General features: G+C 51.4%; 1 protein-coding gene and 1 long non-coding RNA gene across 2 annotated transcripts in view; both read right to left on the minus strand.

The window, feature by feature from the left end:
- The window catches only part of XKR6 (XK related 6), a 286,303-nt gene that overhangs the window by 139,904 nt on the left and 119,291 nt on the right, over positions 1-27,108 (minus strand). The window lies entirely within an intron of this gene.
- LOC119472969 lies at positions 18,160-22,692 on the minus strand. The gene is made up of 2 exons (XR_005202142.1): positions 22,450-22,692; positions 18,160-18,550 (listed from the first exon to the last, which is right to left on the minus strand). It is a non-coding gene; the product is annotated as an uncharacterized LOC119472969 (long non-coding RNA).

Below are 27,108 nucleotides of genomic sequence, written 5' to 3' on the forward strand. Positions count from 1 at the left end.
CAAAAAACTTAAACAGAGAATTACTATATAATCCAATCCCACTTCTGGGTATATACCCAGAAGAATTTAAAGCAGGGACTCAGGCTGGGCACGGTGGCTCAGACCTGTAATTCCAGCACTTTCAGAGGCCGAGGCAGGCAGATTGCTTGAGGCCAGAAGTTCGAGACCAGCCTGGCCAATATAGTAAAATCCCCATCTTTACTGAAACAAAAATCAGCTGGACATGGTGGTACGTGCCTGTAATCCCAGCTACTTGGGAGGCTGAGGCAGGAGAATCACTTGAACTTGGGAGACAAAGGTTGCAGTGACATGAGATTGCACTACTGCACTCCAGCCCAGGCAACAGAGTGAGAAAAAAGAGAGAGAGAGAGAGAGAGAGAGAGAGAGAGGAAGGAAGGAAGGAAGGAAGGAAGGAGGGAGGGAGGGAAGGAAGGAAGGAAAGGAAGGAAAGGAAAGAAAGGAAAGAAAGAAAGAAAAAATAGAGGAAAACAAAAAAAAAGAAGAAAGCAGGGACTCAAAGAGACAGCTGCACCCTTTATATGAACGTTATAATGTTCATTATAATCCTCATAGCAACATTATTCACAGTAGCCAAAAGGTAGAAGTAACTCAAGTGCTCATGGGGGGATGAATGGGTAGAGAAAATGTGGTTATTACATACAGTGGAATACTCTTCAGTTATAAAGAATAAGGAAATTCTGACACATGGTATAAGATGATAAGCCTAGAAGATGTTATGCTAAGTGAAATAAGCCACCTGCTTATTCACAATAGCCAAGATAAGGAATCAACCTAAGTGGCCATCATGGATGAATAGATAAAGAAAACCTCAGACACATAAAGATACAGGTAACATAGATTAAATGTTTAATAGAGTCTTATTCATCCTTAAAAAGATAATTACATCCTGTTATTTACAACATGTATGAGCCTGGGAGGACAGTATGCTAAATGAAATAGTACATGATCTTGCTTATGTGTGGAATCTAAACAACTCAAACTCATAGAAGCAGAGAGGAGGACCGGGGTGCCAGGGGCTGGGAAGAAGGGAAATGGGGAGGTGTTGATCAAAGGATACAAAGTTTCAGTTCTGCAGGATGAAAGAGCTCTGGAGCTTTAAGGCACAGCAGGGTCACTATTGTTAACAATGTATTGTCTACTTAAGATTTACTGAGAGAATAGGTCTTAAGTGTTCTCACCGCCAGAAAACAAGAACCATAGGAGGGGAAGCTACATTAATTAGCTTACTTGAGGTTAATCATTTCACAATGTACACACTGTGTATCAAAACATCACATTGTACACCATAAATATATAGGTTCTATTCATCAGTTATACCCCAGTAAAGCTGGGAGGGGAAGCAGAGTTCATAAAACTAGTAACACAAAAGATACGTTAAGAATTTTTTTTTATCTTTCAATTTTTTCTCATGGACATCACCACATGGCAGGGGTTTCTAAGAGTAGGATGGTGATTCCACTACTGTGTACATTTTTTGCTTTAGTGCAAATATACAACTAAATCTAAAATGTACCATCGGCCCATTTTCCGTGAGAAAGAAACCAGTCACAAAAAGACAAATTCCACACGATTCCACTTCCTATGAGGTCCCTAGAGGAGCCAGATTCACAGAGACAGAATGGAGAATGGGGTTGCCAGGGCCTGGAAAAAGGAGGCCTGAGGAGTTGTTTAATGGAGACAGAGCTTCAGCTTGGGGAGATGAAAGTCCTGGAGATGGACAGTGGTGATGGCTGGACATCAGTGTGGGTGGACCTAATGCCACCAAACTCGATATTCACAAATAGTTAAAATGGCAAATTTAATATATGTATTTTACCACCAAAAAAATAGCCATAAGAAGAGTGAACATGCAATTACTGAATCCCACTATATGATCCCAGGAACAGGCTCAGTGGAGGCCACTTTCTTTAGTTCCTCTTTACAACCTTCTTCTGACTGGTGTTGAAAGTACCAGCTTTACGGATGGGGACGCTAAACTTAGAGGAGTTACCTGCCTTGCCAAGAAAATTCTCAAAGGCAGACATGTTAGACTCCAGCACCTGTGTTCTCTTGACTGCAACCCTAAAAAGCTCCAACTCTTAGGCAGCCCAGAGTGATGACAAGGGGACTGTCTCTATCCCTGGAACACACACACCGCACGCTCAGTCACCGGAGCAGCCAGGAAGCCACATGTTGGGCTGGTAACACTCAGCCCTGGGGAAGCCCAGCACCGAGGACGCTACGAGGCTGAACCTCACTGTACGTCTGTATCTCACTGGCAGGTCACCTCACATCACCAGCAAGCAGAACCCAGCCCTTGTTTCTCAACATTCTTTGCCCACAGTTCTGAAACATCAGGCTGTTTAGGGCAGATCATTCAGGAAGTTCAGGCCTTCTCTGCATGGGAAGGAAACTACTGCTCTCTGGAGGCCTTGCCTTCTCTCCCTGCCCCACCCACCAGCATCCCTATGCTCCTATGATGAAATGGTTTCAGATTTCCAGAAACGCGTATTGAGGTCTCTTAATACGTACAGCAATACCAGAGAGCAAGGACACCTGAGCATGTGTTAAAAATACAGGTTCCTGGGACCAACTCCTACGTGTCCAAGTGTCGGTGAAACTGGGAAATCTGTATTTTTAGAGCCTCCTGGGGATTCAGATGAGCAGTGAGGTTGGAGAAGAGGTGGCCCAGGGGTCTCTACCAATGAAGGGAGCACTGGAGGCTGAGCACCCTTCCAGTTGACTCCGGACTACGCCGGCCATAGCGTTGGGCTACCCCCTGTCCCATGAAGCCCCAGACGCCCCAGTGGCTGGTGCCTGGTGCTGCCCCTGCCTCCACGTAGTCCCAGGTCAGGCTTACAGCCTCTGCTCCGACCTCTCTCGAGCCTCCCTCCTTACTCCTGCTTCACGGCACCGTCCTGACCACTCACCCGGGCCGGCCCCTCCTGTCCATAAATGAAGCGGGCTTGGCTGGCTGCCCAGGTGCACAGTGGCCGAGGTGGCTGCAGGCTCTTATCAATGAGATCAACAGGGCATCTGCTGGGGACAAGTCGGGACAAGATTCCATGACTACGCCCTGGCCGGCTTTCCAGAGGTCACCCTGCTGAAGTGGCTGGCCATGGTGTCAAGAAGCTTTTCTGGGAGAGGAAAGGGCTCTGGGTCCTGGGCTGCTCAGGAGCCCATTGGAATGGAGGCTCCATTCGCCTGTGTGCTGCAGAGCAGCGCTTATTCTTGGGAAAGGCACCCGGGGTTCTAATGGCTGGAAGGCACCCGCTGGCTTAACGAAACCTGCTCCTGGCATCTCTGCTATCTCTTTTAAGTCTCATTTGGGGCATAGCCAAAGCATCTATCTGTTGCCCCTTTTCTCAGGACATGACCTGGCAGGAGGGGTCAGAGCCCTTCCAGGCTGGGGCTTTATTTGAGTCTATGTGTGGACAGCTGGAGGCCTGGATGGAGCACAGGCACTGACCCGGGGCTGGCAGCTCCCTGTGCCTCTCTGCAGGGGCTGTGGGAATCTGCCTCCTCCAGGGGCGGCTCTGTGTGAAGACTACCAACACCTGAAGTCGCTACGGACACCAGCATGAGGGATTCTTCACTGGGGAGCCAGAGAGGGAAACTGATTGAGGACCCAGAGCAGGCTTGGCAGCCAGACCCATCCTGCAAGGATGGCTGCCAAGGCCAGCTGAGGTGCCCACCTCCCTGTGAGCTGGTGGGGGAGGTGCCAGTGTTAACACGGGAAACAACTGGCTGATAAATACCAAAAGCATCCTCTCAGCAATGGGCGAGAAAGAAGAAAAACAGTTAACCACACCCGTTGGGCAGATTCTTCCAGTCTTTTTCTACTTAGCTTTAAAAGCCCTTCAAGAGTCATGGAGGGGCAAAGAGGGCAGCCGCGTGGCCAGGAGAGAAAGACTGTGTCCACTGCAGAGAGGCTAGAAGGACATTTTCCCCCTCTGTCTCAATGTACCATGGCAGAATAGGAGCTAGAGCACCCGTTGCCTTTCCCAGGCCCTTCATGAGGAAATCATATCGCTGTAACCACAGAGATCTCACATTTCCACTGAGAGTTCTCCTTGGCCTTGAGCTACAGGCTCTGGTCTTCAGGGTTTTCACTTCCAGAACAGAAACGTTTGCAAGGGAATATCAGGAATGGATTCCCATCCTGCTCCCAGCACTGGTGCTGTCATGGCTAGCACATGTCTACCGTGTACTCTACGAGAGGGGCAGATCCAGTGACGCTGGATGAGTAACAGACAAGCGTGCCAGATACAGGGAGGGGTGACGTAACCGCGGCAGGATTCAAGAATATGGCCAACATCAGCTATCGCTGAGATCGCGGCTGACCTCAACAATCGTGGCGTCCACACTAAGTCCTGGCTGGAGCGAGTCACTCCATCCCTCCAAGACACGATCTGCTCATCAGTGTAAAATATGGGGGTGTGCCTTGATGATGGTCTTGGAGATCCCTTCCAGCTCTGATAGTCTACAAGACAGTTTACAACGTTATGAAGAACAATGAGAAAAAGACAAGTTTGTTGATGGAAACATTTTTAGGTCTCCAGCCAAATCCAAGGGACAGAAAAGGGAGAAAGGAGAGGGAAACAGAAGAGGGAAAAAGCTTTCATTTTATGAAAGAAAGAAAGAAAGAGGAAGGATGGAAAGAAAGAAAGAGAGAGAAAGAGAGAAGGAAAGAAGGAAGGAAAGAAGGAAGGAAGGAAAGAAAGAGACATAGAAAAAGTAAGGGGAGGAGAGACAGGGAGGAGAGGAGAGAGAGGGGAGGGGAGGGGAAGGGAGGGGAGGAGAGGCAGGGCGAGGCGGCTCACACCTGTAATCCCAGCACTTTGGGAGGCTGAGGCAGGTGGATCATAGGTCAGGAGATCAAGACCATCCTGGCTAACACAGTGAAATCTCATATCTACTAACAATACAAAAATTAGCCAGGTGTGGTGGCAGGCGCCTGTTGTCCCAGCTACTCGGGAGGCTGAGGCAGGAGAATTGCTTGAACCCGGGAGGCAGAGGTTGCAGTGAGCCGAGATCACGCCACTGCACTCCAACCTGGGTGACAGAGGGAGACTCCGTCTTTTAAAATAAAATAAATAAAAAAAAACACCTTACTTGATATCCCAGAAAAAGCAATGAAGGAAGAGAAAAGAAGCTACAGGGAAGGAAAGGAACACTTGTGCATATTTTTCTTTCAAAGAGAAGAGCTGTTTGGTAGAGAATGGCTTCCCTTTTCTACCACCACATCCAACAGCCAGCCACTCGCTCACATACCCCCTGCCTCTTCTTCCCTCCTGTCCCCGCAGATGGATGGTCATGTCCCCAGAACCACTGGCCCCATTCCCCAACGCCTACCTCCCATTCCCCCACGGCGCCCTGCTCTTCCCTGCACCACCCACTCTTCTCTCTCTGGTCACCCTCATCCTCGGAATAGCAGCCCAGATATTTCAAAACTGAAAACATCCTCTGACCTCACATCCCTTCCAGCTATGGCCCTTATTTCTCTGCTTCTCCTTGGGGCAGAACGTCTCAAAGAAACACCAGTATTCACCAGCAGCCCCTGCCAGTCTCTCCAGCTGAGTTTCGCCCACACCTCCTACCAAATTCATTCTTGCCAAAAGTCATGAAAGCCTTTAGTCCTCCCAAGTCTGAGGTCCAGCTCTCAGCACGCCTCTCCCTTGGCCTTGTTGAGCATTTAATTCAGTGGATCACCTGCATCTGCTGGACTTCTTTCTTCCCTTGGCTTCCAGATGCCCCTCCTTCCTGGTTTGCTTCTAGCTCACTGTCCCCGCATCACCCTGCTGGCTCCCCCACCTCCCGTCCTCCAGGTGCGGCAAGCTCAGCCCTCTGCAGGTGCCTGTCTCTCCCTTCTCCGCTCCGTGCTCTCCTCCCGACCACAGCTTTTAACATCATCTAGACACTGATGACGCCCAAAGTGACATCTCCAAGCCCTACACCACCCCAAGGGTGTTTCACAGGCATCTCCACCTTTCCACATTCAAAACTGAACTTTCCCTCCAGGCCTGCTCTTCCTTCAGACTTCCCCAGCCGAGTTAAGGACACCATCACATTATCCAGTTGAGCTCAAGCCAAAAAAAAAAAAAAAGGGAAAGCTCTGGCTCCTGTTTCCCTCACGCCCCATGCCTTCTTGCCCCACCTGCAGAATGTAGGTCTGCATCCCCCAGCTTCCCCTTCTCACTCCCTCGGCTGCTACCACGTGGCTCCAACCACCGGCAGCTTTCCCCCCTGCTGCCACCCTACACAGCAGCCAGAAGGAAGGATTTGAGATAAAATAAGACTGCAGCCCTCCAGTGCTGAAAGCCCTCCGATAGCTTAGTCTTTTTTTTTTCCTCTATTTCTTCTAAAACAAACAAACAAAAAAATGGGATACATGTGCAGAACGTGCAGGTTTGTCACACACGTACACACGTGCCATGGCGGTCTGCTGTACCTGCTGACCCGTCCTCTAAGTTTCCTCCCCCAACTGAGTCTGATACTTAAACATAACACCCAACGTTCTTTCCACCGCCTGCCTCTCTGTCCCCTTCCCCAGACCCCTCACCCCCCCTGCTCCAACCAAGCTGGCTTCCCTGCTGCTCTTCCCACTCCCTAAGCAGGTGCCCACCTCAAGGGAGCTGAGCTTGCAGTGGCCTGCCTGGAAGGCTTCCTGGATCTGATGTGTTCCTTCCCATCACTGAGGTCTCTGCTCAAGGACAGCAGCTCAGAGGGGCCTCCCCTGACTCCCAAATTTAAAACAACACCCCCATCCCCATAAGGCACTATCTGTCCCCCAGCTCTTGTTTCCGAGAGCACTTCTCATCTGAAATGAAAATGTCTTTTTTGTCTGTTTATGACCTTCCCTGTGAAAATGCAGACTCGAAGATAGGAAGCTTGCGTGTCTTGGTCACTGTGGCGTCTCCAGGACTGACACTGGCTGGCATGCAGGTAAGGCTTTGTTGAATGGGTGAGTTGGTGAAGGGACGGGACGGGCGTGCTAAGGGCGGGGGCATCTCCTTCAGCCCCGTTCCTGGATGTGAGGCTCTGGGTATCTGGCTGGTGGGGGAGCCCAGAGCCCGGTTCTCTCCCCCGCTGGTTTTCTCTCCTAATTACCCCCACCCTGAGTTAAAGCTAGTGTTCTCTTCTGTCTTCCCCACCCCCGCCCCGACCCCTGTTTCCAGTCAGAATGGCCTGGCCCACTGGGAGTGATCCCAGAGCAGCACACTCCAGGAGAGCTTGGGGACCTCTGGAGGGCCCCTCACGATTCCTCTGCTGCCCACCCTCCTCCAACTCCTGCACCCCTAGCATGGGCTAAACTTTCCGGCAGCCTGCAGAAAGCCTTCTGGGCTGTCTCGTGCCACTAGGCACCTGCCTCGCTGAAGCCCTAGCCTGTGCTGCGCCTCTGGGACGCTTGGTCACAGCACTGAGGGGCTCAGTCAGGGGTGCCAGACAGCGCCGAGTGGAACCCAGTCTAGGCGTGAGGGGCTGAAACCCAGCTCACCCCCCACATGCCACGGTGGGCACCCAGGGTGGAACCAATGCCTCCCAAGAGACCACAGGCCTCTTTCTGAGCCCCCAAAGGCACTGCACAAAAGCAGCAGCCCGGGATCTGCCACTGGGCTGCCCTGTGCCATCCTGGAGGAGTCACTTCCTCTTCAGGCCTCAGGCACCTTGGCTACTTAAACAAGAGGAGGCCAGGACTAGGGGCATGGGGCTTATTTTATTTCCAATGTCTCTAAAGTCTCTGCGTTAAGCAACCCCAAGATCTCTGGCCCTGCACACTTAACCCTCTCCTGTGAGTGGTCCTACTCCCCTGCCAGCCGGAAAACTCATCAATCATAGCAGATCAATCCCAGGTCCTCCTGGCTCTAATTAGAAAGAAAGCTGGCTCCTAGGGAGCTGCGTCTCTTCCTCATTCCCAGACAGAGGAGGCAATGAATGATTCATGGCAGGAGGAGGGGCGGTGTCTCTGCAGGTCTTGGTCACCCGCTCCCAGCAGGCACTGCCCTCCTGCACCCACTTCCTGACTCTGGCTCCCGGAAACAGATGAGCTCTGATTGACTGCCAGTGCTGGAATTTATCAATGGCTTGTTCTCTCTGGAACCAGCTTTCACTGATCAAGTCTGTTTCTAGCCTCTGTTCCTGAGAATTCCCACAGGGACCAAGATCCACTTGTGCTACCTTGTGGATAAAACTAAAAACATCCCCCAGTTCACACAATGTCACTTGTTGCCTTTCCCTCCCTCCAACAGACATCCCCCCATGCCACCTAAGCACGAAGGAGTGGGGGAGATGTTACCTAGGTCTTTCTGCCTCTAGAATTTAATGATTTTAACACATATACACGGAGTTTTCAGCCATGCGCAAACATGCTTCCTGGAGAGAACATGGGAAAATGCTGAACCAGTGTGCCACCAAGACAGAACTGGAGTGGATGCTTTCCCTTCTTTGAATTTCCTCTCACACTGTGATAACACTGTTTTGTGTGAAATAAAATACGGTGGGAATGTTTGGTGGGGAATCAAAGGGTGCAAGTTCCAAGAACGCAGACTGTCGTGACTGCTGGTAGGTGTCACTGTGGGTGGGTGGTAAATGAAGTTAGCGGCTGGAGAGAATCGCATGCAAGGGGAGCCATATCCCTCTCCCTCTTCTGGACATTGCCCCAAAGCAAGCCACATCTGGGCAGTGAGTGCTGAGCAGAACCGGAGGTAAACGGAGAGAGCACACAGTAGTTTGTCCTAACTACTAACCCTCCTCTGATGACCACTAGATGCCACAAGGCCTGAAGCCTGGCTCACAGACAGCATGCCCTGGACAAGAAATCCATCCATGCACTGGTGTTCAAGTTGCACACTGCCCAAATATGCAATGTCCTGGGGAGGGGTGCTATTTACATTGTAGACCAGCTCATCTGAGAGTGTGTGCGTGAGCAGAGTCCTGCAGTAGTAGTGAAGAGCTACATAAATCCACGTGGCAAAGTTATAAATGTATATGCAGGCCTGCCTCATGGGGCCCTATCCCAGCCAGCCATGCTCTGGGAGGGACCTGCAGTCACTTCTCTTTCCTGCCAGCCCTTTAGGAAACCCCATTTCTGTCCCCATTGAGGGAACAACCCACAACTGTTGCCTATCCTTGGTGGTGGGCGGGAAGAAGGGAGTATGGGTGGATGGGGTGTGATATTGCTGCCGTGTGTGAGGGTCCGAGGGTGGGGGCTGCCAGGGTGGTGTTCACTGGGCCCTGGGAGCTCCCCCAAGGAGGAGGGCCAGCCCCCCTCAGACAGGTGTCCAGGTCACATGACGGTGGGCCACCCAAGGAAGAGGCCCTTTTCTAATTCACGCAAAGGCCCTACGGGCTGCTGGAGGCCTGGGCTTGGGCCAGTCCCATCTTCTCCGCAGAAGGGCAATGTCAAAGCACAGCCAGAGGGGCTGTGGACAAGCAGATGGCCACACCCAGAGGTTTGCTTGGATGTTTATGGAGGGACGGATTTAAGAAAAAGTATTCCTGACACTTATTAAAGTGGTAAGGGTGACTTTACTCAGGGGGACTGCCACCAAGGCATAGAGAATACCGCCCTGGGGTTTTCCAGGAAGTGAAAGAGATTGGGCTCAACTCTGATGACAACAAGGACACATAGAGATTCACAGCCCAGAAGCAGCATGGGGTGGATGGATAGGCATCACTAAGAGGAAACGTGGAGGCTGGGCGTTCTGGCTGCAGGCAGACCAAGGCAATAAGGTCCCTAGGGTTGGGGAGGAGTCATCTGATCAGATAGTAAAGGGTGGGGAATTGTCACTAAAATCCTGACCCAGCAGGATTCTTGCTAAAACTGGAGAAAGCAGGCCAAGGCCAGAGCCCAAGGTCGGGGCCGTGAGGGCTCACAGGAGCCTGCCTAGAGGCAAGTCATGGGTTGTCTTTGAGGAGGCTCCTGTGTCTAGGAGAGCTGCAGGCCTCCCTCAGCCCTGCAGGAAGCAGCATGGGGTTCCACGTGCCCCGCCTCACAGGACAGCAGTCCCTCTGGGGAGTCTGGACGCTGCCCCCAATCCACGTCCCAGGACAGCTCTGTCTGACAAATAGCACACTCAGTGATCGGGGCCACTGCATGGATGCAGCCTCTTCAATTCACGTAGGTCTTTGCTTGCAAAGCGCACGTGGGGCTTTCCAGAATGACCTGCACAGCCTTACAGTGACCTCCCCTGGTAGAGGCAGCACAGTGGGCCTGGAGTCCACTGCACAGGAAGGAAAGCCATGGGGTGGCGGGGGAGCAAGAAACTGTGGCCCGCGGACCCTGGTTCACAGTTCTAGTTACACAACCTACTGGTGACATCTGACCTCCTTCATTCACCCCTCCACACACTCTGTGCTCCAGACAAATGAACTTCAAGTAGCAACAACAGGAAGCCTGTCTGAAGGCCCTTCCTCCGCTTCAGGGTCTGTGCAGCCCTTGGGTCCTGACTCAGGGTTCCTCTCCCACCTCACTTCTCACCGGTGCCCCCTGCTGGATGCCCCACAGGAGGCCGTGGATGACGTCCCAGCTGCCCCTGGACCCAGTGCTGCCCCGGGCAGGGGAGCTTCTGCCTCTAGGAGAGCTAGATGAGAGGCTTCTGGAGGCGTCCTGCCACGCAGCTCAGACTCTGGGAGGCAGAAGCAGGCTGAGCCTGATTACTATTCCCAGGAGATTGCCGCCTGCTTTTTATTTATGCGTTTACTGGGAAGCTCTTTATTTACATTGCTGTAATTTACATTTCCCACAAGTGCCTTCCTTTCCCCTCTCCTTCCCTTCTCCACGTCGCTAAACGCGGGTTCCCCAGTTGCTCCCGAATGCCGGCAGCACACAGGCTCTTCTGAGGACTCCTGGGTAAACATGCCCGGCGTTCAACCAGAAAAGTGTCGAAAGGGTGGGCAGACGTTTTTGTGCACATGGCAGGCTCTTGGCACTTGGTTCGGAGATGTTTAGCTACCCCAAACACATCTCCTCAAAGAGTGCCATCCCCGTAAAAGCACCTCTGGCTGTCTGACCCCAGCTTCCCGGGAACTGGGGAAGGGCAGGTCACTGGGGCCACTGCGTTCTGGAACCTGAGTGGCCTACGGAAGCAGCCATACAAGTGCAGCAATTAACGTCGCCATCAATTTGGGTGAAGTCTGAAGGGTGCTCAGACTCTCTACTACCCACCCTCTTGTCTTCAATGGGAGAGGGAGCCATGAACCTTGCTCCACGTCTTGCAGTCTCGGGTACATCGGCCTTCCTGCCCTCTCCCACCCTCCCAGGCTCCAGGCAGGGGATCACTGGGAGGACGCAGCTCTCTTTGTCCCCTTCAGGCCTCTGGTCTCACCCTTGGCCTCACTTCTCCCAGCCCAGGCTAAGAAACCCACAGGCAAGGTGGAGTCTACCCCTGCGTTGGTGCCCAGCAGCCCAGGTCTGACACCTTGTCCTTGGCTGCCTAGAGCCCACTGTGCCTTTTCTCATTGCCAGGCTGCTCCCTCTTGCCTGGCTGCACTCCTTCCAATTCGGGTACAAGGTGCAGCCATGCCACTGTCTTTAAGCACAGCCCAAATCACACCCTTGCTCAAAAGTCATTCTTGACGCCCCTAGACCCAATCTATGCACAAAACATCTTCCTATGCCTCTCCCTCTCTTCATGGATCCTGTTTGCCACCCAAACTAAAGAATAAGCAATAAAACATCAGCTACTCTGTAAGGAGCCCCCGTTCTCTGTACTGCCTGCTTTATTTGTCTTTATCACACTTGTCTAACTCACTAGATACCTTATTTATTTCTAGAATGTAACCTTGCATGAGAGGGCTTTTTGTCTGTTCTTTTCACTGCTTTGAAACATACAGGGCCTGGCACAAAGGAGAGGCCCCAAAACCACCTTCTGAATGACTGAATGAACAAATGGATGAGAAGTGGCATTTGTCCAGTGGTCCCAGTGTTCCACCCTCATCACATGCATCATCTTGGCTCATTCTCACGACAACATGCTGAGGTAAGTGCTTCACTCTCATTTCACACATTCGAGGAAGTCCAATGAATTCCCAAGGTCACAGAGGGTGGGGGCAGGTATAGTTTTGTTCAGCAGGGGTCCTTGCATTTGGTGGAATGAAGGAAGAACCTGGGCTCCACTGACCACTATGCCCAAGCTTGGTCTGATGTCACAGTCTGTCCCCATCCTCACCTTCAATGCCCACTGGTCAAACCCCAACTCCTCGAGGACACTCTTCCTGACCCCTTCAGTTGGGCCTTGGGCTTTTTAAATCACTTTAAAAACAAACCCAAAAACCTTTTATTACATTCACATCTACCTCCTACTTCTAAACGAGGAGCTCCTGAGGACACAACGCACAGACGTGAATCAAAGCCCTGAGCACCTAACGCATCTTACAAGCACTGAACGTGTAAATGAGCGCTTGTTAAATGAAGAGAAAGAAAACAGCTTGAAAATCATCGCGTCTGTGATTTGCTGTATGTCTGTGGCACATGTGTTCACCTTAAGTGTAAATGATCACCTTCGTCCCCAACTTATTTTATGCCCAGAAACTATTCTAGAATATTCGAGGACTGAATATCAGAGTGTGTCTCCCCCATCTGAGTTGTGTTCCGCCGGCACCCAACGTGAGCCTCGTGGGTGATTAGCGCAGGTGGACAATGGCCGAGAGTGTGACAGCCCGATAGAGGAGGGGTTAAGGTGGGTGTTTGCATCTGAAGAGTGCACTCGTGGGTGGGGTGCTTACCGTCTCTAGGAACTGGCTGACCCTGGGAAAGGCAGTCCCTCCAGCCTCAGCAAGCTCCAGATGTTAAAGCCTCGGGGCACAGACGCTAAGAGACCTTGGTGGTACCACCCAGCTGAGAAAGGGCACGCTCCTTGGCTCCAGGCACTGGCCCCTCAGGCCTGGGCTTCCAGACTTCTCCCACCAGGCCTGGAGCTAACTCTCCCCCAAGAGAATGCTCCCGCAGGCGGTGATACGTCACCACCTGATCACAATCCTCAGATTAACACTGGGAGGAGACAGAAGCTCAGAGAAGGGAAGGGAATCCTCTGGGGTCACACAGTGGATGGCAAGGCTGGGTTCGAACACAGCTCTAAGGCTCCTAGAGAGGATCAATTGCACAGCATAAGTCCAGGGTCCCTTTACAGACCCTCAGCATGTCAGAAGGGGCGGGCCTGGTATTGCATCCAGACCAAGGCCCATTTTTCAGATGAGGAAATGAGAATGACTTCCAGGATCAGGATGAAATCTAGATCCTCCGTTCACTCCTACTGTGTTCTTCCCAACACCCCACCTTGACTTATTTCATTGAACACTTTTACTTTATTAATACAAACCCGGTCATCATCATCATCATCTTCCCAATTTTCATGCCTGTGGAAAAACTTACCCACCTCCTTTGTCCCTAATGCAATAAGAAAGCACGGCGCGGTGGCTCAAGCCTGTAATCCCAGCACTTTGGGAGGCCGAGGCGGGTGGATCACGAGGTCAAGAGATCGAGACCATCCTGGTCAACATGGTGAAACCCCGTCTCTACTAAAAACACAAAAAATTAGCTGGGCATGGTGGCACGTGCCTGTAATCCCAGCTACTAAGGAGGCTGAGGCAGGAGAATTGCCTGAACCCAGGAGGCGGAGGTTGCCGTGAGCCCAGATCGCGCCATTGCACTCCAGCCTGGGTAACAAGAGCGAAACTCCGTCTCAAAAAAAAAAAGAAAGCACTGGCCACCCCCAAACCCAGATGGATACTGGGGGTCAGCCAACCAAGATGTTGGGGTTTAATGGACCTAGGCTGTGATGAAAGTCTGCTGACCTTTCGGACTGTAGAGGAGGAGAGAAGTGGGCTGGCTGTGTGGAAACCCAGCCCCCCTGACCAGGGCTGAACCAGAGCCAGTGCAAGTGGGGAGCGCAGAGTAAGAGAAAAGAAACCTGGGGCTGATCTTGCCCACTTAAGGCACAGAGCTTCTCTGCAATGAGGCCCTGAGCTTCCAGCCTCCGCCTTTACACAGGCTGCCTCCTCTGCCTTTCCCACACCCCCTTGCCTGGGGGCGGGGGGAGATTCTCACTTCACCATTCAGGTGAATTGTCAGGTCCCAGAGAGGAGGAGGACCCACTGTGCCCTCCACACGTCCTGTCCATCCTCTGTGATGGTCTTAGCAGAGGACACGGCTAGAGGCTATTAAAACAACCACTGCTGGCCTGTTGAGGCGGCTCACACCTGTAATCCTGGCACTTTGGGAGGCTGAGATGGGTAGATCACTTGAGGTCAGGAGTTTGAGAGCAGCCTGGCCAACATGGCGAAACCTGTCTACTGAAAATACAAAAAGTAGCCCTGCGTGGGGGTGGGCACCTGTAATCCCATCTATTCAGGAGTCTGAGGCAGGAGAATCACTTAAGCCTGGGAGATTTCACAAAAATCTCAAACAAACAAAAAAACAAAGAAAACACTGCTGCCACCTCTACCGCATGCCTGTCGCTTAATGCACACTGTTCTTAATCCGCACAACTTCGCTGCCAGTCGGTGGAATTATCCCCGCTTTACAGAAGAGGAAACTGAAGCTCAGAGAGCTGAAGTGGCGTCCTGAGCCCTTGGCCAGTAAGCGGGGCAGGACCAGGCTCTCTCCCAGCTTTGCCCAAGGCCTCCTATCCAGACCAAGAGCTTTGCAGGCCCAGCATCCCACAGCCTGGATCCACTGCTTTCTAGGACTCCAGCGGGGTTTGGGCGCTCTGCCGCTGCGCTCCCCACGTGGCGACCCCCTGCGAGGGCCAGCGTCTTGCAGGCCGGCGAAGTCCCCGCGCCCCAGAAATCTTTATAGAGCGAATGAATGAAGGAACAGATGACGGACGTCAACAGAATGAGCAATAAGCGCCCGAGAGTTCCCGGCTCGCGCTTTCCCCCTCCAGCCCCCAGCGAGCAGGAGCGGGTCTGGCGCCCGAGGGGTGTCCCTGGCCGAGGGCACCGCGCAGCCCCGCGTCTCGGCGCCGGCGCCCAGAGGGAGGCCCCGCCCGACCGGCAGCTGCGGAGCCATCTGCTGCGAGGGCGGCGCCGCTCCACTGTTTGTTTACAACCCGGCCCGGCAGGCGACAGGAGCTCGGCTACTCTTCCAGGCGGGCGGCAGTGCCAGCGGGGGAGGCTCGGGGCGCAGGGGTGCGGCGTGGGAGAGGCGCAGCTTTGTTACCCGGCTCCCTGGCCCGCGCCCGGGGCCGCTTCTACCCCACGGCTCCCTCTAGCCCCCTGGAACCTCCTGCGCGACGCCACTGGAGTGTGGTCCACCAGGACAAGAGCATTTATTTCCGGGATCCAGGAGTGTTCAGGATGAAGGGAGGTATGGCGCAGGGTAGCACCTAAAAAAACCAAGGCTCCTGCCGGGTCCCTGTCCGTGACGGGATGGGCGTTAGGCCTTTCACAAAATCTCTCTAGAGTCCAATAGCTCACCCAACTCAGGAGATTCCCCTTTGTGACAGTGGCCAGATACAGGCGATAAGGTCTGGATTAAAATTCATCCCGGGGAAAATATAATTCCATTTTTTTAAGAAAAGCATTCTGAGGTAAGTGCACTTCTGGTGCACTTAGCAACTGCTTCATGGACACTTGGAGAAAATGTGTATTCTGCAACTGCTGGATGAAGTATTGCATGCAGGTTATTAGATTCTGCCATTTATTAGATTTTTACTGCCATTCCCCACAGTAGCCACAAGCCCAGGGTTGGCTCGGAGCTTGGGGAGGGTGGCCGGCGGAGATAAAGAGGAATAACCCCAAGGTCTGAGCTTAGGGGTGCTAGCGTCCCTCCCGCAGGTAAAGGGAAGTGACATCTGGACAAAAGTGATGCTAAGAGCCAGGTTTTGAAGAGACAGCTAGTGTGGGAGGGGCAGCCAGCAGCAGGGCTCTCCCTCCTCCCGCCAGCCTCCACCTCTCCACCGACGCCCCCCTCCACCCCAGCCTGCAACCAGACCTTTCCTAGACCATGAGAACCTGGAGCCTCTGCTTCCTCCACAGGCCTGCAGTGCCTTGATGGTGCCACCCACCAGGAACTAGGGCTGCTCCCTCTACTCGCAGAGAGATGCTTGTGGGAGAGGTGACCTGATCCTGGGATGCCCAGGAACTTGTTTCTACATGATGATCAGTGTGTTTGGGTTTTTCTCCTGGATACAAGGAATTAAGAGGTTACAAAGTCGCAACAAAAAGGAGGTTACACTTCCTGCCCACAAAGGAGCTCCCAATCTAGAAGGGAAAGAGGAAATGGACAGGAATCACCATCATTCAGCGCCTGCCTACTATGCGCCAAGTGCCGAGTTTGGTGGTTTTCTGGCAATTCATCCAATAAGTACTTAATTACATCCTGCACTGCACTGAGCCCTGTGGATGGAGCAGAGAACTAGTGTTGTGGATGAGGAGAGACAATACAATTCCAATAACAGCACGTGTGCCATAAGGGAAATACCTCTTTTAATCCTGATACAAACCCTGATGAAGGGTAAATATTATCATCCCCATTTTACAGATAACGGCTCAACAAGGAGAAACAGCTTGCCCAAGATCTCTGAGGCAGGGTTTGAAGCTAGGTCTAAAGCCTGTGTTCTGAAGGCCACATCCACCTAGTGGGGAGGGTTGGAGATGGCTCGTCTGGCAGCTCTGGACTGAAACGGCTGGGCCACAGCATCATGAATGGCAGAGGTTCCTTGCTGGAGCTAAAGCAGAATAGACATCCACTCAGAGAGCGCTGTTTTCACAATTCTGAACCAGCTGGGCACAGAGGCTCATGCCTGTAATCTCAGCACTTTCAGAGGCCCAGGCAGGAGGATCACTTGAGCTGCAGGAGTTTGAGACCAGCCTAGGCAACATGGCAAAACCCCAACTCGACAAAAAGATACAAAAATTAGCCAGGCGAGACAGCATGCACCTGTAGTCCCAGCTACTGGGGAGGCTGAGGTGGCAGGATCACCCGTGCCTGGGGAGGTTGAGGATGCAGTGAGTTGTGATCATGTCACTGCATGCCAGCCAGGGTGACGGAGTGAGACCCTGTCTCGAAAAAAAAAAAAAATTCTGAACCAGTTAAAATGGGAACAGACCCTGTGACTAGGAGTCAGCATCTGACAATCCCAGTTGGCAGAACTTCCCTCAGTACACATCCGTTCATTCATTCACTCATTCAACACACCCTGAAAGATCGCCCTGCCCTGCTGGAAGGGCCCATCCCGGGGGCTGTGGAGGTGCAGAGGAATGTGAATTAAACATCCATTCCCCTGTTCCAGGAGCAGAAGCCCAGGACAAGGCCAGCCCATTAAACCTACTTGGCCCAAAGAAGAAGGAAGGGGGCTGGGCAGAAGAGGCAGGAGGGCAGCTGTTGGTGGCTGTGTGAGGACATCACCATCACTGGAGGCTGTTAAAATGAGTCTATGTGCTTGGGTCAGCCAAGGACGTGGCCAGCATCAGCTGCTGCTGCTCTTAGCTTCCCGGCCCGTGTCCCTCGGCTGGCCCTGCTCCTCCCTCCAAAGAGCAGGCAAGAATTCTAACAGGGTGAAACCAGGACAGTGGCTGGCTCATACATCCAGGGGAAAAATGATCTGAAAGCACCGAATTCCATGGGACAGACGGGCCGGGAAAACCAGGATGCTCAGAGAAAGCAGACCTGACAGCAGACAGCAAATAGCATCCCATCTGGAAGTATGACAGAGCAGGAGGAGAAGCTGCATGCATCGGCCCATCCTGCCCTGGCTAGTACATGCCAAGGCACTGAGAGAGGGGGACCGTGGAGAGTAACGCAAACTATCACGCCCCAGGAAGCCTGGGAGCCAGGGCCAGAGGGTGGGGAGGAGCTGCAGGTTTCTTAAAAGACCCAGGAGGACAACCGTGACATATGACCTATAAGCCAAATATTTATAAATGGATTCAGATCTTCTCCTCGGTTGATGCCTGTATTTATACATTCCTTCATTTAGCCCTAACTCTCCTTATCCCCCTAGTAAGATCTTATAAACGAAATGCACACACACCAATACTTCCAGCTCCATGAGGTCAGGAGGCATTTCATTAACACCAACTCTCCTCTACGTGCCTGGTCCAGCAAAGACCCAGGCAAAATGAGGGCTGATTGGCTGATTAAATGCACTATCAGGGGAGAGTTTCTAGTTAAAACAATTTATCTAGATCCTTTAAAAGCAAAGAATCCCACAAGAGTAAACATAATTACCTTTTAATGTGATCTGGTTTTTAGTTGGAGTTTCATCTATTTTATGGAACACACCCTTTTTGAAATACCGTGACATAAACAGCTACGTACTTATAGAAACTGTTCTCTCTTCTCCCTGGGCACAGAGCTATCCCCACCTCTCAGCCTCTGTGGCAATATCCGTGGCTGTGCGCCTGAGTTCTAGCCAATGGGAGGTGAGTGGAAGTGGGTGTCCCTTCCAGGCCTAGTATGGAAATTCTCCTGCAGGCAATTCTATTCTTTTGCCTGGTGCACTGGCTAGAAGTGAAAGACTCCAGCACCCCTGGAGATAGAGGATGGAGCAGCCTGGGTTCCTGAGTCCTCAAATGGAATGCCACTCACAATTTGGCATTTGGACTCCTATATGAACAAGAAATAAATTTAAATCCTATTAAGGCTGGGCGCAGTGGCTCATGGCTATAATCCTAGTGCTAAAGGAGACCAAAGCGGGAAAACCACTTGAGGCCAGGAGTTCAAAACCAGCCTGGGCAGCGTTAAGTGAGACCCCAGTCTCTACCAAAAAAAATAAATAAAGTAACATAAAATAAGATCAGCTGGTCTTCAGAGGGACAGAACTAATAAAGAAAAATAAATCAAAGCTAAAAAAATAATAATGCAAAGAAAGAACAAAAAGTAAAAAAAAGAAAAAAAAAAAAACACAAAATAAAATGAGCCAGATGTGGTGGTGTGAACCCGTAGTCCTAGCTACTGGGGAGGCTGAGGTGGGAGGACCACTTGCATCCAGGAGTTGGAGGCTGCACTGAGCTATGATCTCATCTCTGCATTCCTCCTCGTGTGACAGAGCAACACCTTGTCTCAAAAAAAAAAAAAAAAAATCCTGTTATGCCACTGAGATTATGTTATGGCATTGACCTATTACAGCACCCAGCACTAGCCCAGCATGGGCACTTATATGCATAACATGGCTGGCAAGCCAGGCTTGGGTAGGGGAGGTACCGGTAAGGGTTAAGTTTTAATATATGGGTAGGGGCCGACGCCAGGAACGAAGATAAGGAGTTCTGAGAATTCCTGGTATGCTTGGCTTGGCAAAATTTTTTGGAATCCCCCATTCCCTTTTCCACCTGCAACTTGCACCTGGCCACAGATACTCTCCACTTACCGTTCATCAAGTCTCCCCCAAAGTGGCTACTTGACACTGGGGTTTAACTGATGGCCTCAGATTATTTTCAATTAGAGACTGAGTGAATGCATATCTGTCTCTTTGAACTTTTTCCTGAAGCTAATAATTTCCCTTAATCTTCTGAGCTTGCCATCGGGTCTGACAAAAAGCTTACTGGGCACCTTGTTCTGCCTCTATTTCATGCAACCTTCTGAAGTTCTCTTTTATATCCACATCCATCAATCCTTCCCTTTCTACTGCATTTGGGTTCTATCTCTTTCATGCATCACCTCCCCACATTCCCTGCCTGCATCCTCCAGTCTCACCCTGCTCTGCCCTGTTCCCTGTTTCTTTTCCAATAAATGGTTTCCTTCATCTTCCATGCATTTCCTCCCTTCCCAGTGCTCCAACCACAAGCCCACTTATTTTCCGAGACACACCCCTCCCCATTAATCTTTCACCTGGGAAAGAGGGGCTAAAGCCTTCCTTTCCATTCTTGTCCATCTCTGTCTTGGTTAATTAGAGCCTTGTGAAAAGCAAACTAAAACTGTTTAACTTTCTGTTACGCCCTGACTCCCCTGTCCCTTGTGGTCGTGGCCCACCATGTGATCACATAGTTCCTAATCTGTTATCATGCTAAGAGGGAAGAAAGTCCCCGACATCTCAAAAGAAAGGAAGCACAGCAATTTATAGAAAGAAAGTGCTTAGTCAAAAGTATACTGCAAGCATTGTCACTGATTTGTTCTCAACTTTTCCCTCATTAAACTTTTCATTTTCTGCCATAGCAAATATAAATCAACTTCTAGCAAGTTTCCTGAGACATTTCAAATACTTGCACGCTCCATTCTTCATTCCCTTCTTCCTCTAGGCATTTATAATTCTTATAATTCCAAAATTACTTGGGATCATTCACAACAAAAGGCACACAAATAATAAAAATAACTTATAACATGAAAAATATATGAGCCACGGTAGCAAATGGCAAGGTCCATGAATCTGCATATCCTAGGTTAAGGATACTCCTTGTCACTGAGTGCAAAACTGAATCCTGAGCTAAGCGCAAACAGAGTTAAAGACAAAGCAAAAAGGGAAACAGAAGGTGACAAAGAACTCAATAATAAAAACTAGAAAGCATCCTGTACCTGCTTTGTTACTCTGTTACTCTTATAGAAAGTCTTCGAACTACTTTAAAAATATTTCTTTCCATCCTGCCTTTACTAAAAGGATATGACAGTATAAAATTTTTAAAAAATCATTTTTGTGAAAATAAAGTCAAGACATGCTAAATGGGATATGTGTGTGGAAGGAAGACTAATTCTAACTTTCTTTTAAAAGCCTAGACTCACGGGAATGAACACAATTGAGTACAGAATTTAGCTGTGAGCTTCCCAGCACCCATGGCAAAGAGGTAAACACAAGAAGATGATAGAGCTGAATTTTTTTTCTAATCACAGTTACAAGATAATCACTTCATAACTATGAGAAGAAGTTGTCTTATGGGTCCTGTCAGTTCCCTTACTCTTTACAAAAACTCTTCAGGGTTTCTATCATGTAATCTTCAAAATCTTTGGCCAACTCTACCATGCAGTGGCTTCATCATAAGACCCAACTCTCTGCCTGCACTGAGGACATGACTTTATCCTTGGATCCAAAGTTTCCCAGGCATTTAGGTACCGTGGCCATGACAGGCCTCAAATCAGCCACACCAACTGCAGTGTCACCTACTTATTTTTTTTATTCTACTTGCATTTTTACTTAATAAGTTTTGTTATCCAGGGAAATCCCTACTTTTCGGGACTAATAGCCTCGAGAACTATTTGCATTCCTTCCTGGCTGTGAACAACTTCCTCCTTTCTCGCATTCCACCTGAATTCCTCCAAGCCCGGCTAAAGTTTCATCTCTTCTGCGGAGCCTTTCCTGATAACTCAGCCTGAGAGCTGGAACGTCCTCCGTGGAGCCCAGGGCTGGCTCCTGCCTCCTACTGCACAGCCACTGTCCTCAAATAGGCAGTGGCATAGCTTCCCTAGCAACCGAGCACATCGCAGATGCCCCATGTACCTGGCAATGTGGCAGGGCTAAGTGATGGATGTGGGCCACAATGCCTGAGTAAGTCCCTCTTCAAGCCTCAGTTTCTCCAGCTATAAAATGGCAAATGGGCTGGGGAAGACGGGGCTCTGTATTCTCTGAAGTCTCTGCCATCTGGAAGTCCCGCCTTCTTTGGCATCCCCCAAATGCACCCTGACTTGGGTGTTTTCTGCTGCTTCAGTTTTCCTTCCAGGGAGTCGCGCCCATGGGTCTTTTAGCAATGAGCAGCCCTACTTCAGTTTTCCTTCCAGGGAGCTGCACCCGTCGGTCTTTTAGCAATGAGCAGCCCTTCTTTTCTCGACAGCCCTGCTGCACCTCGCCTCTGCCCAAGGCAGGCACATCCCAGAGTCCTGGACGGCCTTATGACCCCCTCTCTGCTCTCAAACTGGACTGGTCTCTGCCTGTTCGAAACAGACTATTTTTAGCCCCCATTTCTGTCTGCTCAGTTTTTCTGCATCCCACCATTTCTATGGCATCTTCAGTAACGCACTGAAATTTCTGTCCCTGTTGAAACACTTAGTCTGTTCTTGATTTTGGACATAAGCCACCAAGTCCTGGACTGTCCACTGACAGAGCTGCTCCAGTCTAGTTGTGGTTCTGCCTCCTGGCAGGCTCTGCACCTCTGTGGACATGGCTAAACCTCTCTGGGCCTTGGTTTCCACATTTACCCATCAGAGACGGCACCTGCCCAGGCTGACTCCAAGTTAGCAAATGAGACCATGCCATTCCAAGTGTGGCCATAAGCACCTCTTCCCTCCCACTCCTGGCTCCTCCTGGGACCCAGTTCATGTCATCCCCAATGCCACACTCTGCTTGATCAGCTAACAAGGCCAGTCCTGGGAAAACCTTTCCTCCAAAGCATGTGGACAGCACTTTAGAGTTTACAGATCACTTTCTCATATGCTGTCCTTTGAGGCATTACAAATGATGACCATTTTCCAGATGAGGCAGCTGAGGCTCAAGCAGCTTGCCCAGGACGTGCATCCAGGTCTTCAAAAACCAGACCTCACGCTCCCCATCTGCAATAGGCTGGGGGAACGCTCGAGAGGCCCACCTGAGCTGCAGGTGTTCACACGCAGTGGTCCCAGAACCCACACTCCCACTCCCCCCCACACTGAGGGATATGTGGGCCATTGTCACCTCCCCACAAGGGCTCACTCCCACTGCAGTAGTGCGACACGGGGCTGTGCAGGTGCACATGTAAGCTTCATGGGGGTGGTGGTATAAGGAGACAGGGACAAGACCCCGGGCGAGGAAGACTGTGGGGGACAGGGCTGTGTGACACTGCTTCATCTTGCCCATAAGCTGTGGCTGAGGGAGCAGACAGTTTCAGAGAGACGTCACCCAGGCTGGCAGGGAGGGGAACATGTCTGACGCGGGCATCTGAGTCATCCTGGCCGAGGAGGAGGAGGAGGCTCTGACCCTCCCAGCAGGGGCAAGGGCGAGAGCCTGGGGCAGCAGCTTGAGGTCCTAGAATAAACCTGCACATTTGGCTTGAGCTTGCTGCTCTGTGGATTCCCTTGCCTCCCGGACACCAGGAGCAGCCACACTGGTGGCCTGGGCAGAGACCCCCACCTGGGTGATCTCTACCCGGGCACCTCTCTTCTGACCATCAGAGTCCCCTTTGGACATCAAAAGGTTCGAACTGGACCACGCCTGAGGTCTTTTTGAGCCCTGATGCTCTAGGATTCTAAATCTGCACAATATTTTGGTGGTTATTAACTATGTCAGACAGCGGAACATTATTTATCTTATACATGGGCCAAGTGATAACAGACATTTCCTGAAAGGTAAAGATTCCCCAGGTGAAAAATCCACCCCCGGCGCGGTTTCTCTTCCTGTTACCAGCTGAGTGGGGTAGGGACAGATGGCTGGTGGGTACCCACAGGCTCCATTCTAGTTGTGGTCCTGCCTCCAGGGCCCCGCCCCAGACTCCCTGAAGCTGAATGTGGCCACGTGACAGGTCCAGAGAATGGGACAGGGGTCTCGGCCACTTCCAAGAGCAGGTATTTCAGAGGTGGATGTGCCTCTCCACACTTTGTGCCCCATCTGCCAGTTGGAGCACAGGACTGCTCTGGGGTGGCGCCGCTGAGCCTGGGGTCTCTCACGACTGCAGCCGCACCCACGCTCACTAGCTAATGTGGCGGCAGGGTGCCCTGGTCAGTCTGTGTTGTGAGTAAATGTGGGGTGGTTCCTGTTGCTCGTCCACCTCCCCTGCTGGATTCTGGGCTCCCTGGGGTTTGGGGTCACATCTGACTTTTCCTCCTCAGGAAAAGGGCCGACCTCAGCACCTGACTCAATACTGGTTTGTTGATTTAAGAAAAATGCACCTTCAACAGCCTCTCCCAACCCATCTGCTCTTTGTGGCCCTAGAGTTGGAGGCTGGGTGCCCAGTGGCTGTCCTCACTCCCTGGGAGGGGCCCTTCCAGCTCCATCATCTCAGACCATTGGAGAAAAGGGGGGCTTTGTGACCACCTCCTCCAGAGGCAGGCTGGGGGCAGCTATGGTCATCCTGCTGACTGAGGGCATCCCTGGCATACAGCGGGTGTGGGCTGGGCAGGCTGAACATCTCTTGATGGGCAACAGTCCCCTCCAATGAAGGACTGTCCTGCCGAAATGCCATGAGTGTCCTGACATGGATGCTTGGGACCCTGACACTTCTTGAGTCATTTCCCATTTTTTTTCTTGCCCCCTTTGCCCTGCCATTTACTAAAATCCCTTCTGTTCCCTGCCTGCTCCTTGCCTGCACCATGCTCTCTCCTTCTCTCTTCTACAGAGAGCTGGCTGCTTCAGGCAGCCTGGAATGGCATCTCACAGGTACTGGTGCCCACACAGCTGTGTGGACATGGGCAGCGTGGGCTTCTCCTCTGCACACAGCCTGCCCACCCTGCCTTTCCCCAGAGAGAGGCTTCCCAGGGACATAGGCTCCTACAGGGGCTGCTGCCAACCCAGCCAGCTGGACATTGATAGTGTGACACACACATGGGCTCCCACCGGCAAACAGCCCACCCCTGGCCAGTGCGGGCCCTGCCCCCTTGTCACGCCCCCCCTGCTTCCTCCCACCACATCCGTGTGCTGGCAAGAAGCACAACTACCCAACCCCCACCCCCCACACATATCCATGCGCTGGCAAGAAGCACAATCATCTGCCCTGGATCCCTGTGGTGCCGGCCACACTGGTTATAACTGATTTCTTCCTTCAGAAAGGCCCCGCCAGGCAGAATCTCCTCCCTTGATCTGAGTCCACTCCTGTACCTATGTTCTCGTATCTGCCCCTCCCCAGGCTGCTCCTTTTCAACAGGGCGGTTCTCCCACTGCTCCATGGCCAGCCCGCCGTCAGGTCCCGGTCATGGCTAACTTACAAGAGCAATTACCAGAACTTCCATGTTTTCCCTTCCCCAAGTCGTGCCCCTTCAGCTGAGCTGAGAGCAATACCACAATCACTGCCACCAAGTGGGGCAGCTCAGCACAGAAACATGGCCCTAATGGGATAAAGCGTAGAGGCCTCACTGTCTTTGATGAGGCATGCAGGTTCTACTCTCTAATGATATGACAAAAAAAAAAAAATCTACATTTGGAGGGACCCACTCCGGCCCTCAGCCTCCCAGGAGCCCTGGGCTTCTTTCTCAGTCTGAAGCAGAAGCAGCCCCCCTGGCCATCTCCCACCAGAGGATCCAGCTCTCCCAATCTCCCCTGACTCCGCCTGCAATGGCTCTCCTGCAGGGCCCTCCCTGGCCAGCCAGACCTCAGGGTCATACAGATTTCAGCTCACACGACTGCACCCCTGTCTCCTTCCCTTCTCCACTTCGTCTGATGACCCTCATGATGGGTCATCTAAGAGCCATACCCCCAACCCCAAGTGCCATCTTCCCCTACCCCCAAGCTGAGCATAAAAGAAAGTACCCCAGAGTGCAATCAGCCCACTGACATTTCCAAAAGAGGGTTCTGGAGAGCATCAATAAGCAAACACAATAAAGGGGGAGAGGGGAACAGAGGTGCAAGAGAGTTTAGGGGTCAAGATTTCCGTACTGCAGAGCCTCCCAAGGACTTCAATGCACTCACAGGCAAGTGGATTTCCAAGAAGAGGATGCAGCATGCGGTGTGGCCCAGACTCACTGGCAGGCTAAGCTTTGTGACATGGGACCTTCTAGGAACACATCGTGGAAAAAACTATCTGAGTCAACCTTGGGTATTATAATGTTCTCCAAAGGGCCTTGATATTGACCCAAGGAATAGTTAATAGAGGCCGGGCTGGTTTCTGACTTTCATCCTTCTGCAGGCATTTCCCAAGCAGTGTTTCCTAAAGGGATCGTCTGAAGTTGAGCCGAGAACTATGCAGAACTCTCCCTTCCCCCAGCCCTACAGCTTCAGCTTCCGGGTTCTGAACATGGTTCTGGACATGGAGAAATAGAAAGCGGACCCTCAGGGACAGTGCTAGAGGACAAGAGTCCTTAGTCTGCGGTCCCCGTGATCTCCAGGACTGTCACCACTCATGTATTTGCTCTGCATCTTGGTTTCTGTTTTTGTAGAACATGGATGTTATTCATCTGTGCCTCATTGATCCCTGCTGAGAGGTTTAGATAAAAGATGGAGACTGGGTTTGTACCAGTACACTTCAATGAAAAAAATATTTCCTCAGTGACTCTAAAGAAACATTTTTGCTAGATTTCACATACATGGGCAAGAACTAGAGACTCTGAGGATTTAAGACCTATTTTTGGGTCGGGGGGAGAAGATCAGAGAGGGGCAAGTTGGGGAGGTGGTGGTTAAAAGGCGAAGCAAAATAAACAAACAAAAAGCCAAGTAATGAGTGAGCAGGCTCTCCCCAAAGCTGGTCTTCAGGCTGGTCTCATCCTGAAACATGCCAGTGCCTCACAGGTACATCCCAATGGGCAAAACAGCAGGAGGTCGAATGGGATTAAAATGTGAACGTCATGACTCACCACATTTACATAGCACTTTACAGTTTAATACACAAAACACTTTTATACACATGATTCCATTTGAGCTTCATAAAATCCTTACCTAGGAGCCAGAGTAGAAAGGGCTCCCTGATTTATAGATTGTGAATCAATAATTAGGTGGCATGCTCAAGATCACCCAGCTTACTGGAAAACCAAAAACCAAGATGGAAGCCTTCTGCCTTCCTGCCCACTGCCCCTCATTCCTCCTGCTGAACCCACCAGGCCAGGAGTACGTGGCTGGTAAGGATATCAAGGAATGAATGAACAAATCAACCAACCCATCATTAGGGCACCATCCCAAGAAGCTACATAGTCGCTGGCACACAGGGGGCACGGCTTGGGTGGCACAGCGGGTTGGCCATCTCCTCCCGGCCCGTTCAGCTCATTCACTGCAACAGGGCCATGAGCAAAGCAAATGTTTGTTAATGGACACTCCTATCGCATTCGCAAAGCTGGGCAAAGCGGCGAGATGGTGTGAGGTCTCAGAGCGTAGGCACAGCTTCCTCACAGGCGTGTGGTCATTGCTCAGCATTTAGGGCCCTGGAGCTACTGAAGAAATGTGTTTTTTTTTTTTTTTGAGACAGAGTTTCGCTCTTGTTTTCCTGGCGTGATCTCAGCTTACTGCAACCTCCCCGCCCCCTGTTCAAGCGATTCTCGTGCATCAACCTCCTGAGTAGCTGGGATTCCAAGCATATGCCACCATATCAGGCTAGTTTTTTTTTTTTTTTTTTTTTTTTTTTTTTTTTTTT

Source organism: Cebus imitator, unplaced genomic scaffold, assembly GCF_001604975.1.
Source record: "Cebus imitator isolate Cc_AM_T3 unplaced genomic scaffold, Cebus_imitator-1.0 Scaffold125, whole genome shotgun sequence".
Lineage (NCBI taxonomy): Eukaryota > Metazoa > Chordata > Mammalia > Primates > Cebidae > Cebus > Cebus imitator.